Genomic DNA, 13,411 nt, shown 5'->3' on the forward strand with positions numbered 1-13,411 from the left:
TCAGCATCACAACGCGATGCTAGAAATGATATAATAACCGATTTCTGACAACATCGGCAACGAATTCAAGATTATAGTTAAGTTTAACTTAAGGTTGGAGGATAGACTTTCTGCATGAAATGTCATTTTAAATAAAGATTCACCTGCATAGATGTAAAATAACAGTCAACAAAGAATCATATACATTACTTTTATGAAAACCACAGGTGGTTAGCGAATGGCTGTGAAATTATCATTTTGAATGATAAATAATCATATAACAACGAACAATCAACTTTTCTGAAAAAAAATCACTATTAAATATATATATAACAAGGTATCCAACTCAAAATCACCCGACAACGGGATGCATCGCTTTGAACAGCCATAACTTCATGAATTGTGCAGCGATTTTCACGATCTGGGTCTTATTCAACGCAGAAATGAATTTTCTTTCTGGAAATTTACATGTCTTGCAATATTTTTTGCAAATGCTGGGTCAATTTTAAGAAATAACACGATACACAACTCGCGTGACCTACTTAACATCGATCAGACAGGATAAAAGAATGAAATATGCACGGCGTAAAGGGCATTTTCCCTGCAAAGTTCACGGACCTCGATACCATGATTCAAGAAAACGTATGACAAAACATTCTTACCGTGGTTGCCTTTGCATTATGCATCAAAACTAACTGTCCAGCGCCGTTTGAAGCCTTTGTTTACATACATTCAATACATTTCAACTAACCGACATTTTAAACACACGAGTGATTTTATTGGTCCAATGCGAATGTGTGTCTTTACAACTGAAGATTTCATTCATTAATCATATCTGATCGGTGTCAAGTAGGTTACGAGAGTTGTGTATCGTGTTATTTCTTAAAATTTGACCCATCATAAAAATGTGATTTTGAGTTGGATACCTTGTTATATATATATTTGATAGTGATTTTGTTTTTCAGAAAAGTTGATTGTTCGTTATAATATGATTATATATCATTCAAAATGATGTTTTAACTAATTAATATCATAGCCACACGCTAACCACCTGTGATTAGAACAGTATGAATACATCTACGTAAATGAGCTACGAAATATAAATACAATGATGATACAACACCCGATACGACTCGAGTAAGTCTGTTCAACAGACCTTAGGTTAACGGAGTTAGCCTGTACGGACAGGCAATGGTATTGCCATCATACAATTTGGTATGGGGTTAGCCTCTAGAGAACCTGGCTCAAAGATCTATAAATAAATAGTCTATCTATAGATAACGAAGGAAAAGGATTAGGCTACGGTATCTCGATCTTCTCGGTTATGTATTAAAAATAATGAAAGAAAAACGCCTTTTTAGGTCTTAACCCAATAAAGAATGGAAATATTGGTCATAAATTTATATTTTATTTAATTAATTTAGAACATTCTATGATTAAATATATTGCACACTGATAGTGAATAGATTAATAATTTTGTAAACACTAGGGGTTTGTTTTCAGTTTAATTATATTAAAGAATGAAATACCAAAAATAATAATAAATAATTGTAAACAGAACGGGGTTTCATTCAATCAATTATGTATGTATTAATGTGTTGATTTATGTATTAATGTATTTTTATGAATGTATGTATTTTTTTATTCATTCATTCATGCGTTCATTCATGTGTTTATTCATTCGTTCATGTATTTCGTTCTTTCTTTCTTTATTTATTCATCTATTTATTTATTTTTCTATCTATTTATCTATTCATTCCGTTTGTGCGTACGTGAGCTTGTTCATTGGTTTATTGGTTCGTTCGTTCGTTCGTTATTTCTTTCAGTCAGTCAGTCAGTCAGTCAGTCAGTCAGTCAGTCAGTCAGTCAGTCAGTCAGTCAGTCAGTCAGTCAGTCAGTCAGTCAGTCAGTCAGTCAGTCAGTCAGTCAGTCAGTCAGTCAGTCAGTCAGTCAGTCAGTCAGTCAGTCAGTCAGTCAGTCAGTCAGTCAGTCAGTCAGTCAGTCAGTCAGTCAGTCAGTCAGTCAGTCAGTCAGTCAGTCAGTCAGTCAGTCAGTCAGTCAATCAGTCAGTCAGTCAGTCAGTCAGTCAGTCAGTCAGTCAGTCAGTCAGTCAGTCAATCAATCAGTCAGTCGGTCGGTCAAAATCAGTCAGACATTCAGTAAGTCAATCAGTCAGTCAATCAGTTAGTCAATCAGTCAGTCAGCGAACGAGCGAGCGAGCGAGCGGGCCGGCCCGTCGGTCGGTCGTTCGTGCGCTCGTTTGTTATTTTGTTCGTTAGTTCATGCGTCCGTCAATTTGTTTGTTCGTTCGTTCGTTTGTGCGTTCGAGCTTTTCTGCGTTCGTCATCATCATCATCATCATCATCATCATCATCATCATCATCATCATCATCATCATCATCATCATCATCATCATCATCATCATCATCATCATCATCCTCATCATCATCATCATCATTATCATCATCATCATCATCGTCAACATCGTCATCATCGTCATCATCATATTTATCATCATTTTTATTTTTATTTATTTTTTATTTCATTTCTTTATATATTTTGTATTATTTGCACTGTATTATATTAAATGCATTGTATGTTAATGCTGCCTCGTTAAAACAAAATAAATGTTGAATGAAGTTACAGAAATCAATTGGTGATATGTCACATAGCAAGACGAAGGGTGCCTTGGGTACTTTATGAATTCTCATGCCGACATGGTGATTGATGTCGGTGTGTCATGCGACATTGTCCTGATTATAGGGACCTTAATGCGATGAAGCCGCTTTTAATAATGGTGATAACTGTAATTTCTATTGCTTCACAATACGAGACTTCGAAAACAAATGCCACAGGTTATTTATTTGACTCTTTCTTTGTTTCAATTTATATTAAAATTATATTGACAATCTTAAGTGTGACTGTCTGTAGTTTAAAGATTTAATACGAAATTACATAAAAAATAGTTGTTAATTTACCAAAGCAATTGACTCTTTTACATGTGTATATTTTTTTAAATGAAACTACGATAATGGAAGCAAGAACTATCAAGTTTTAAAGATGTTCGGTGCATATCCCGATCGTGAAAATTAAGTTTGAAATAAAACGTTAATATTTAAAATACTTTTTTTTTTAAAGTTTTAAGTCGCACATCAAACACATCAAATGAGCCATTAAATACAAAAGCAGTCTGTTTTTATTTCACTACGATGCATCTATTGCTAGCAATTAACATATATAACATAACATAACTTTATTCTGGCATAAAATAGCACAATGCATACTTATAGCCAACAATACAATTACAGCGTGAAAAGTGTACATGTATGTAGGAACATGAAATACTATACTATAAACATTAATCTGAGAAAGATTAACAGAGATGTAAGTGTCGTGCAAACAGAATTCGCATGGTAAATATTATATTTATTCACAACAATAACAACAACATTTATTTGCAAGTAGGTGACTTTGAACTTCAAAACATTTTAACATTATGTATTCTTGTGTGAAATAATATACGTATACAACATTATATAGAGGTCCAAAATATACTTAAATGTTCTTTCTAAGGTTAGAACTTAAATGGAGTAAAATTTAGATATCGCTAGCAATAAGTGACCCCTATCATAAAAACACCATGGCGTGAAAGCGCGATAAAATCAATAATTTGCCGATAGATCGCTGATAAGGTGTCAAAAACAACACTGGATCACTTGACTAGTAGATATGGTTTGTTAATTGGGGGCAATTAAGGAATTAGCAATGGTAATTTAAGCCAGACAGAGCTTGATTAGCGAATTTTATTGTGAACTTATAGAAAATAGGTCGTTTTTTACGAATGTCGAGACAAATTGTGCCACATCGGGACAAACATCTCAAAATCAGGACTGTCCCGCCAAGATCGGGACGTCTGGCATGTATGCTCATATGGCATATTATGTATGTAGCATACGTCTGTTTTCAACGATTGAACTATATGGTATTTAAGTATTTAATCTAGACGCAGTTGTCTTTCCACACATTCTAATCACACATTTATGACTACTTGCGCTTCTTAATTTGACAATCTAAACACAATACTTTACGACAGATAAAGTCAGACATATACATTAGGGAGCCGGCCGATGTCTGATCTATATGAGATAACTTAACGCTATAATGGATAAGAAAGGGATCACCACAGCAGGTTGCTAATACACAATGTAGACTTCCGCTGTTTTATTGTTGTTACATGTTTGTTTAGAAAGCACAGGCAAAATAATATGGAATCCAATTTTGAAATAAAAAATCGTATGGAAATAGCGCCGTTGACTTTTTAATTGAAGAGCAAAGATGACATCAAAGTCAAAGAAGTGATTTTCTAGACACCTGGAGAAAACTGAGGACGACACAAACAGTTAAGTAAATAATAAAACAGCTAATAAGCATCCAATGGAGGCAGATAATATCTTACTAAAAAGTCAACAGATAAGTTCAGGCTAAACATCGTATTTTATAAAGGAATATAATTGCATCTCTGTCCCATTAGATGTCTTGCAAGTGAATGTTTATTTCAAATGTAGTATGTGCTGTGATAGAAACCAACTTTGCGCACACATTATTAAGTTATTCAATATCGTGCATTGATTTTTTTTTCCTGGTCTGTGAGAGTTTAAACTTGTATTATACTGTGAAAAGTACCATTTCCCTGAAGACTTTTACATACGGACAAGTTTTGAATGTACACACTTTCATATAGACATACATTATTGCAAATAATCGTATCAATTTAATATTTATCAAGCATCTTACTGAATGACCAGGCTTGTTTAATCGCCTTTCTATTAAATATTTATTTTTAGTAATTTACACTATTTCAATTTAGAACGTTTTTTTTAATAATTTTATTATATGTGCATGTTTGCTACACCAATATATTTAAAAATAAAATAAATGCATTTAATTAACTAAAAAAGTTAAAAAGTTGAACAAAAAATAAGTAAATAAATTATTAAATACATCAAAAATGAATGAATAAATGGCTGGCTGGCTGGCTAGCTGGATAGATGGAGGGAGGGAGGAAGGAAAGAAGGAAGGAAGGAAAGAAGGAAGGAAGGAAGGAAGGAAGGAAGGAAGGAAGGAAGGAAGGAAGGAAGGAAGGAAGGAAGGAAGGAAGGAAGGACGAACGCACAAAGTAACGAAAACACAAACGGTCGGACGAAGGGATGGACAGATAAATGAATGAATGAACGAATAAATAATTGAATACAAAAAAGCATAAAACATAAATACATAAATGAATGAATAAATGAATGAACGAACGAACAAATGAATGATCGAACGAACGAAAAAAAAAATTAACCAAAGAAAAAAACCAAAAAAAGAACGAAATAACAAAAGAACAAACAAACGAACAAACGAACCGAGGACAAACCAAAGAACGAACGAACCAACCAACCAACAAACAATAAACAAACGCACGAACGCACAAACGAACAAACAAACGGATGAAAGGACGGACGGACGGATGGAACGATAAATTAATGAATTAATTTACAATTAGATAAATAGATGGGTAAATAATTTAAAAAAATAATTAAATAAAATTACGTTCACATTTCTTGTTTGTTATTATTTTTGCTATTGCATTCTTAAATATAATTTAACTACATGTATCAACAAATGCATAGTGTATTTCAATATTATGAATCTATTGTACATTTCACAGGTATAACAAATAAACCACGCGGTAACAAGATTCACGTTAGCATTTATTATAATCAATCTTAAAATTTATTGAACAAAATATAAATTTATAACCATTATATCCATTGTTTATTGGTTTAAGACCTAAAAAGGCGTTTTTCTTTCATTATTTTTAATACATAATCGAGAAGATCGAGATTCTGTAACCTAATCCCTTTTCCTTCGTTATCTAATAATAGACTATTTATTTATAGATCTTTGAGCCAGGTTATCTAGACGCTAACGCCATACCAAATGGTATGATGGTAATACCATTGCCTGTCCGTACAGGCTAACTCCGTTAACCTAAGGCCTGTTGAACAGACTAACTCGAGTCGTTCGGGTGGATACAAATCAGCGACAACGAGCGATGTGTTGATTTACACTTGCAGACGATTTCACATCATTCAAATCTCCTCTACGGTATTTTATTTTTAAAGCCTTCTGCTACGTCAAGAAACTAGCCATACATTATTGCAGACGCCTTGAGCTTGTAAAACGGATCATTCAACCTTCAGATGATGAATTCTCCCATAAGAAAAAGATCTATTTGCGCTGATAAAATTTGCAATAAAACAACGGGCATAGGCAGACTTGTTTCGCAAGAGAGTTTAATCTGTTAAAATTTTAGAAAAGTTGAATTATATAGCTTAATATAAAAACTTCAATTTGACATAAACCAGTGATTGTAGTACTATTACTACTACAGCTACTACTTCATCCATAATGTCTCAATATTTTGTGTTTTTGTCTATTTTATTAAGTTATAGATTGTGTTTGTCTGTTCATCACGGATGACATTTTCTGTTCTAAAAGCATGAGTTCCACAAAGTTCATGTACATGAAAATTCATGCATGAATTCCAAAATGACTGTATGTCGCTTACCTGTATAAAATTACCACGACTTTTAGATCAGTATTTGTTTTCAGACATGAAAATGGAAACTGACGGTGATGATTTTTACAATCAATAAAAAAACTTCAGGCTACCTGTGCATTAAGTATCAAGCAACATATTAAGGTGTCAATCATAATGCAAACTGATCACAATCCTGTCTGTCATTTTTAAGCGAATAGAAATGATTTATATAAGAAGACTAGCATTTACTCTTAATCATTTATTATACGAAGATATCCGTGTTTCCTGTAATTTAAAAGTTATTTTAAGAAAACTGCGCAGATATTTATATGTAAACGCGTCAAATGTATTTTAAGGACTGCAATTGAAGATCACTGAAGGATCAATACTAAATGAAAGAGTTCAAACATCTATAGTTATAATAGAAAAAGTGCTCAGCCCCTGACGGCAACGTATTTTAACGATTGTGTACAAGAGCATTTAATGTACATTTGTTATGAATTCAAGAGGTCATTTGTGAAAAGATGTTTCTAAATGTTCTATATTGACGGCATTGATGTTATATGAAAAAATATATTAGAAGAAACTGAATAAAAGATAAACCTGCTAAGCAAATTGCTTTGAATGCTTTTTTAAATCCACAAGTGTTAATGCTAATAAGGAAAGCTGTTGGTTCAATTACAACCAGCATATCCGACAGATTTGAAGAATTTGCTAAATGTTCAGACAAGGACAATTGCTGACTCATTCAATAATTTCTGTCAAACATCATAAGCATCATTCACAATTCGAATGTTACTTTCCTCATTGTATGCAGTGCAATCCAGTACAATCTTTCACATGTCGGTACATAATAACTCGTCAAAAGCAAGGCAACTCCCGATAACAATTCCAAGGAAAGGCAACTTGGGAAGTTGAGACAACAAAAGAGGGTGGTCTACCTCCATACCATTATCACTTTATTATGGGAGCATTCATGTCAGGGTAACGTCGTACCCACAAAATGGTATGAGAAGTTAAAATACAGTTTTGACGACGGATAACGTTGAATGCAATGAGGTGATTTACTAAAAAATCATATTCTTGGGATTGTTGTGCTCACGTGAGTAACAGATATCCTCACAATTCAATGACAAACCTCTTGCTTGATAAGAATAATCACTGTATGAGAACATGAGAAAACATAAATATGACAAGAAAACACGAACATATCCTTCAAACTGTTCAAAACCGGTCAAAGAAAGCATAACGCCGAACGTTGGCGTTATCAGTTTCATCTGTAATTAACGGCATAAAGATAGAGATTTCCCTCTGAATCCTTAATGAAGCAGATCACTTACACCATTCCACTCGAATGCGAGAATAATGCAGTCGAGATTACAGTTAACAGGTAGGTGCTACAAACTTCGATGTTAGTGTGAATTGAACAAACCACAAAATACATAAATACTTGAAATAAACTGTAGTTTTTTTAGGAACATATGCTGCATTTAAGGTTGTTGCAACGAATGACTGATCGTCCGCTTTGCAGAACTTGGTGTGAAGACAATATATTTCCTTTGTATTGCCAAAATAGAGTTCAAGCTTCGATTGCTTTATACATACGTACGTCTGTTTTATGATCAAATAGGGACATATAAGACTTCATTGTACAAGATGACTCACAGTTTCAGGATTGTTTACATGGATAACCCGTATAATAAATATATTCCATTTTACAGACAGCTTGTTTTTCCAATTGAATTTATTATGTTCAAACGAATTAATTCAATGTCATTTGTATTTAAATAAATATAACGCCATTAAAACACTTAACTATCTGATATTGAATTATATGATATAAATTTTAATTTGTGTTTTGTTATATTTTTCGTCATAAATATTAATGTTTGGTTGAAATGTTTCAACTGCAAACAATGTTAGTGAACAAATTTTTTATCAAGAAATATTGATTAGTCATTAATCAATATTGCTTATTACTGAATTAAAACCTTTTCGGTTAGAGTAATCAGTAATTGTCATTAATCAAACACTGTATTAATACTGAATAAAGTGTTCAATAAGGTGATGAATAAACTTATTTTAGATGTGGTTGTGTTCTTCTAATGTACAAAGTGTGTGTAATATGCTATGTTCTAAATCCATGTTGTTCGAAATGAATGTACAGTGATTTGACTAATGCATGTTGTGATTTAGCATCTAAATATTTAAAAGTGTTAATTTACAGTTCATTAGCTTAAAATGCTGGGTACATAATAGATCTGTATGCATTTCCGTCTAGTACCAGTCGATAGCGCGCCTAACAATGTAGAATCAATTGCAATGACGCAATGACACATCTTAATATTGTATTAGGCATCATAAGTTAACACCATAAAGAAGAAAATCAAAATGGAAATCGCACCTGACAGACAGTATCTCATGCAAGCACCCATGTTTAAACACAAACAATTGAATAAAAAAGAAAACAGAATAACTCTGAGGTGTTTTTATTTCACAATGAAGTTTTGTTCTGCTAAATGAACGAACATTTATCATGAAAATATATCTTGCATTGAGCTTGACTTGGAATGTCTTTCATAACCTTACATCTTAACGACCTACATGTCTATATACTTTACTTGCAATGCCTTTCGTGGATATACTTGTATCTCTTCGGGACTTGTTAAATCTATTTGGCTTATTAAATATCTGGGAAAGCACTAAAACGATAAAATGTTCTGATCGAACACCTGTCGTATTAGAACACATGTATTATTTCAAGAACGCGGGTTAAGTTTTGCAAAACTAAATGATTACACGACGGTATTAAAGGCATTTGTCTGTTAGAATTGTGCGTCTTGGAATTTCTTCGCGTTGTGTGCGTGGAAACAAGAACACTATTTAAACTCCACGGATGACTCCTTTGCAATATTACTTATTTGATCGCAATAAGGGTTACCCGAGATGGTGAAATCGGTATGCTTAGTGTTAGATACATGTTTAGGTGCATGTTCGGAAAATGTTTGTTTTACAAATTCCAAAGATATGTATGGCCTTTTAAAACGCTGTTTGTTTGCACAAGGCTTATAATTAAGTATACTATTCTCAATGCTTTTGGGAAATTGTTGCTTTATATAACTATATACCATGTGAAACCGTCATCCATACTTGAAAATATATTAAACTTTGGGTTAAACTTTATATTCTGCAATCGTTCGAGTCATGTGCTAAAAAACACCTTTGATAAAAACCGTCTCCGACACAATTGTAGGATTTGGGTAAATTTGACTGGAATGAAAAAAACAAAAGCTTTTGTTGTTCACATGATGACCAATATGGATATATATATATATATATATATATATATATATATATATATATATATATATATATATATATATATATATATATATATAATACAATATGCTGCAATACAATTCCCATTCTCTTAAAGTATAATTTATTAATTCAAGACAAAAGAATGTGTCTAGACCCCAGTTTATGCAAAGCGAAACGTAAATCATATATTGTATCCATTCCTATATTGCATCAGCTTCTATATTGCAACCACTTTTCATAAATTGCAACAACTCATATATTGCACAAGCTTTTGTTTTGTTCCACTTATTTTGCAGCGACTCCTAAATATAGATATAGATTATAGAACCTCTTTTATTATAGCAACTCATATATTGCAGAGTCTACTATATTGCAGCAGCTCCTTAATTGCAACAAATATGATGTATGCTGAAAAATCTACAGATAAAGTACACAAATCTTCTTTTTATTTGTAATGATTGTAATTCAAACGCGCATTAAATTGCCAGCACCAACCTGTTAGCGGTTATCTCATCGGTATTATTTTCACCTGTGGTCTTAATGGTTTAAGTCGTCTGCTTCATTGAGAACTCGAATACAAACTGCAATCAGACGCCTTCCTGCTTTGAAAGAGATATTAAACGGATCATTACGTCTTCGGGTGTATTTTAATTCATAACTCCGTTCTACGGCTAATTGTCTTTCTTTTTTCTTTGTTGTGGTGTTTTGCTTTCTTTGAAATTATTTAAACTAAGATTACTACACATATAAAAGTTTTATGTGAAAACATTAAGCATAGCCTTCTCAAAAATTACCTTTTCTTGACGTTAATCATACTGCGTTAGTCTCCCGGCGTTAACAACTGACTAAAACTGCGTTGTAGAATCTATACGAATAATTCAAAGTTGCGATGTTCAACATTTGAGAATAATTTTAAAACTGTTCATGGCAACTAAATGTGACCAACTTGAGTCAATTTGATTTGTAAAAAATAAGGCGGGACAGCGTTTGATTAGTTTACCTTAAAATAAAAAAACATCGGTCTGCCTAAAATCTTATTTTCTCCGATATGTTTGTCAAACTAATTACCAATCTGCTTCAAGTTGTTTTGATTGGCAAACAAATACATCGAATCAATGTTAACTCCCATGCTAACCTAACGTTTTTTTCGAGACGTTTTTAAAAACTGTTGAAATGTGTACACACATTATTATTTGGTACAAGGTAAGAGTATTTGGCCTCCCTCCTTGTAACGTATACGGTAACCAAAGGTAACTGACTTTATTTAACTAGAAATTTCAGGCAAATATTGGGCCATGCAAGTGCAGCATGCTAATGGGGAACTTTTATGATCACGTCTGGTCCGCCAAACGCCCTCAACATTTCACTTTCAAACACTTTAGAGGCCACATATCTTTATAAAACTTTTTTCACAATATTTACTACAATCATAGTCAGGCAGAGATTTAAACATGTTCATTTTGGGTTAAATACTAGGTCACTGGGTAAAGTAAGGGATTAAACATGTGAACGGTCTAGTTTTTTTTTGTCGAATCTTGAAGCTTTCTCTAAAGTTCTTATGATATCTCGAAAACCGGTCGGGCCTGTTGAAAAACGTGGCCACCAGGGGGCAGGGCTTTTTTAATATATTTCTAAATGGAATCCATGTGACCATGGAGTCACAGAGTTTTCCAATCTGCACGAAACCTACCCATAACCTTTTTATTAAATGCTATTACGGCTGAGTGTGAACATGGTTTCGGTCAATTGAAAACAAAAGCCGCAAACAGGTGGTGGAGTTTCCCATACATGTCTATTGTGAAACCTGGAGAACATTTTAAATGGCATATTTTGTCAACCTTCATAAAACGCTCTCAAAATATTTGTTCTAATGATTTCTTTGCTGGGGAGTTTACAAGAATTTTCCGGTACGTTGAAAAAAAAGCACATGTCCGTCAGGGGGCAGGCAATTTTTGATGTTATGCGCATAATCAAACTTTGTAAATAATATAGAAGGCCCGTTAATTTCCTTCTATAACAAAACTTGATAAGAACATTCGTTCTAGTGATATCTCAGATAGTTCACAATTATTTTTGGCAAAAGCAATGTCATATTCATTAATTTAACATCACAAAAACTGGTTAAGTGAGCGACCTCATCGTGGTGTCCTAGTTAATTTTGTATTATTAATTTGTGTTTATTCATTTCAGTTTTCCAACCATATTTACACTTAAAATGTTATTGGTGTTTACCTTTAGTTAATGGTTGGAGGTGTTCATTCTGCAGGCATATTACAGCGAGCATAATATATTGCCAATCGATTAACATTTCAAGATGACATGATTATGTTTATGTCGCTTTACGAGCGGTAGGCGTCTTAAAAAATCTTTAAAAAAATATTTTTGTTTGAAGCAGACGATAAACAACAAGCATAACAGAATCATCTTTCATTAAATATTGGTGTGTTTTTTTCTTGTTAAATAAACATATATTCATTGATGCGGATTAAACAAAAAAACGTAATGCTGATTTTAAGATTTATTTCTAAACTGATCTTTTTACACGATATTTAAGCACTGTGTACATGTATTCCGACATGAATACGACCGATAACAGACAACAACAGCCGGTTCGTATACATTAACTTTAACTTCAATACAATAAAACGATCAAATAAATGTTTAAAAAAATCCTTCATATTAAAGCATCATTGGTGAATCCCCTGTTCCAAAAATTATCATAAACATTGTATTTAGTTGTATTATTAGTAAATATATAAACCTCAACATTGGAAGACTTATCTTGATCGCTGCCTTTCGTTCATAAAAGAGGTACATTACGGACCCCTTTATGCCTTCGTACATTATTTTATTCGCAATTTGTATCTAATGTATTACCAGAGCTCCAGATAAGGTTTTGTGAAATTCTTAAATTACTACCAGATTTTCAAAAATAATTCTTAACTCTGAAATTTTATTCTTAACGTTACTACTAAGTTTTGGAAAATAATTCTTATTTTTTCTAAATGACCTAAAAATAAATAATAATGGTTTTTTTTTGGGCAAAAAAAAAAATCAAAATAAACATACTAGCAACTTTATTTATACGAGTTCAACAGTGTCTTTTCAGTATTATACAATTTTATTTTTCAAATACCTTCTTATGCCCAAACTGTGCGTAGATTACATGCTTTAGATGAATTTTTACATATTTCACAATTAAAACGGGTCTCCCCTTCAATCTTTTCAACGATAAGACACGGGACTTGTCCCTTCCACTCGTTCAATGTTTTTTTGTGTGTTTAAGTTTGGACCCGTCGTGTCGCGTTTTTGTTTAGCTTTTCCGACTGTGTCGGCAACTGAACATACAACATCGTATAAGATCTTTTCTATAATGTCCTTTTATTTATTTAACTTCGGCTCACTTTGCGTACAATATGTTAATCGCGTGTTTTTGGACGCTTTGCAGTTTTTTAGGACGCTCTCTGGGCGCCGCCATTGTTTTTTGACAGATAGACTGTATACGCCGCTTTTATTGGAAAAAAT

Source organism: Dreissena polymorpha, chromosome 2 (genome assembly GCF_020536995.1).
Source record: "Dreissena polymorpha isolate Duluth1 chromosome 2, UMN_Dpol_1.0, whole genome shotgun sequence".
Lineage (NCBI taxonomy): Eukaryota > Metazoa > Mollusca > Bivalvia > Myida > Dreissenidae > Dreissena > Dreissena polymorpha.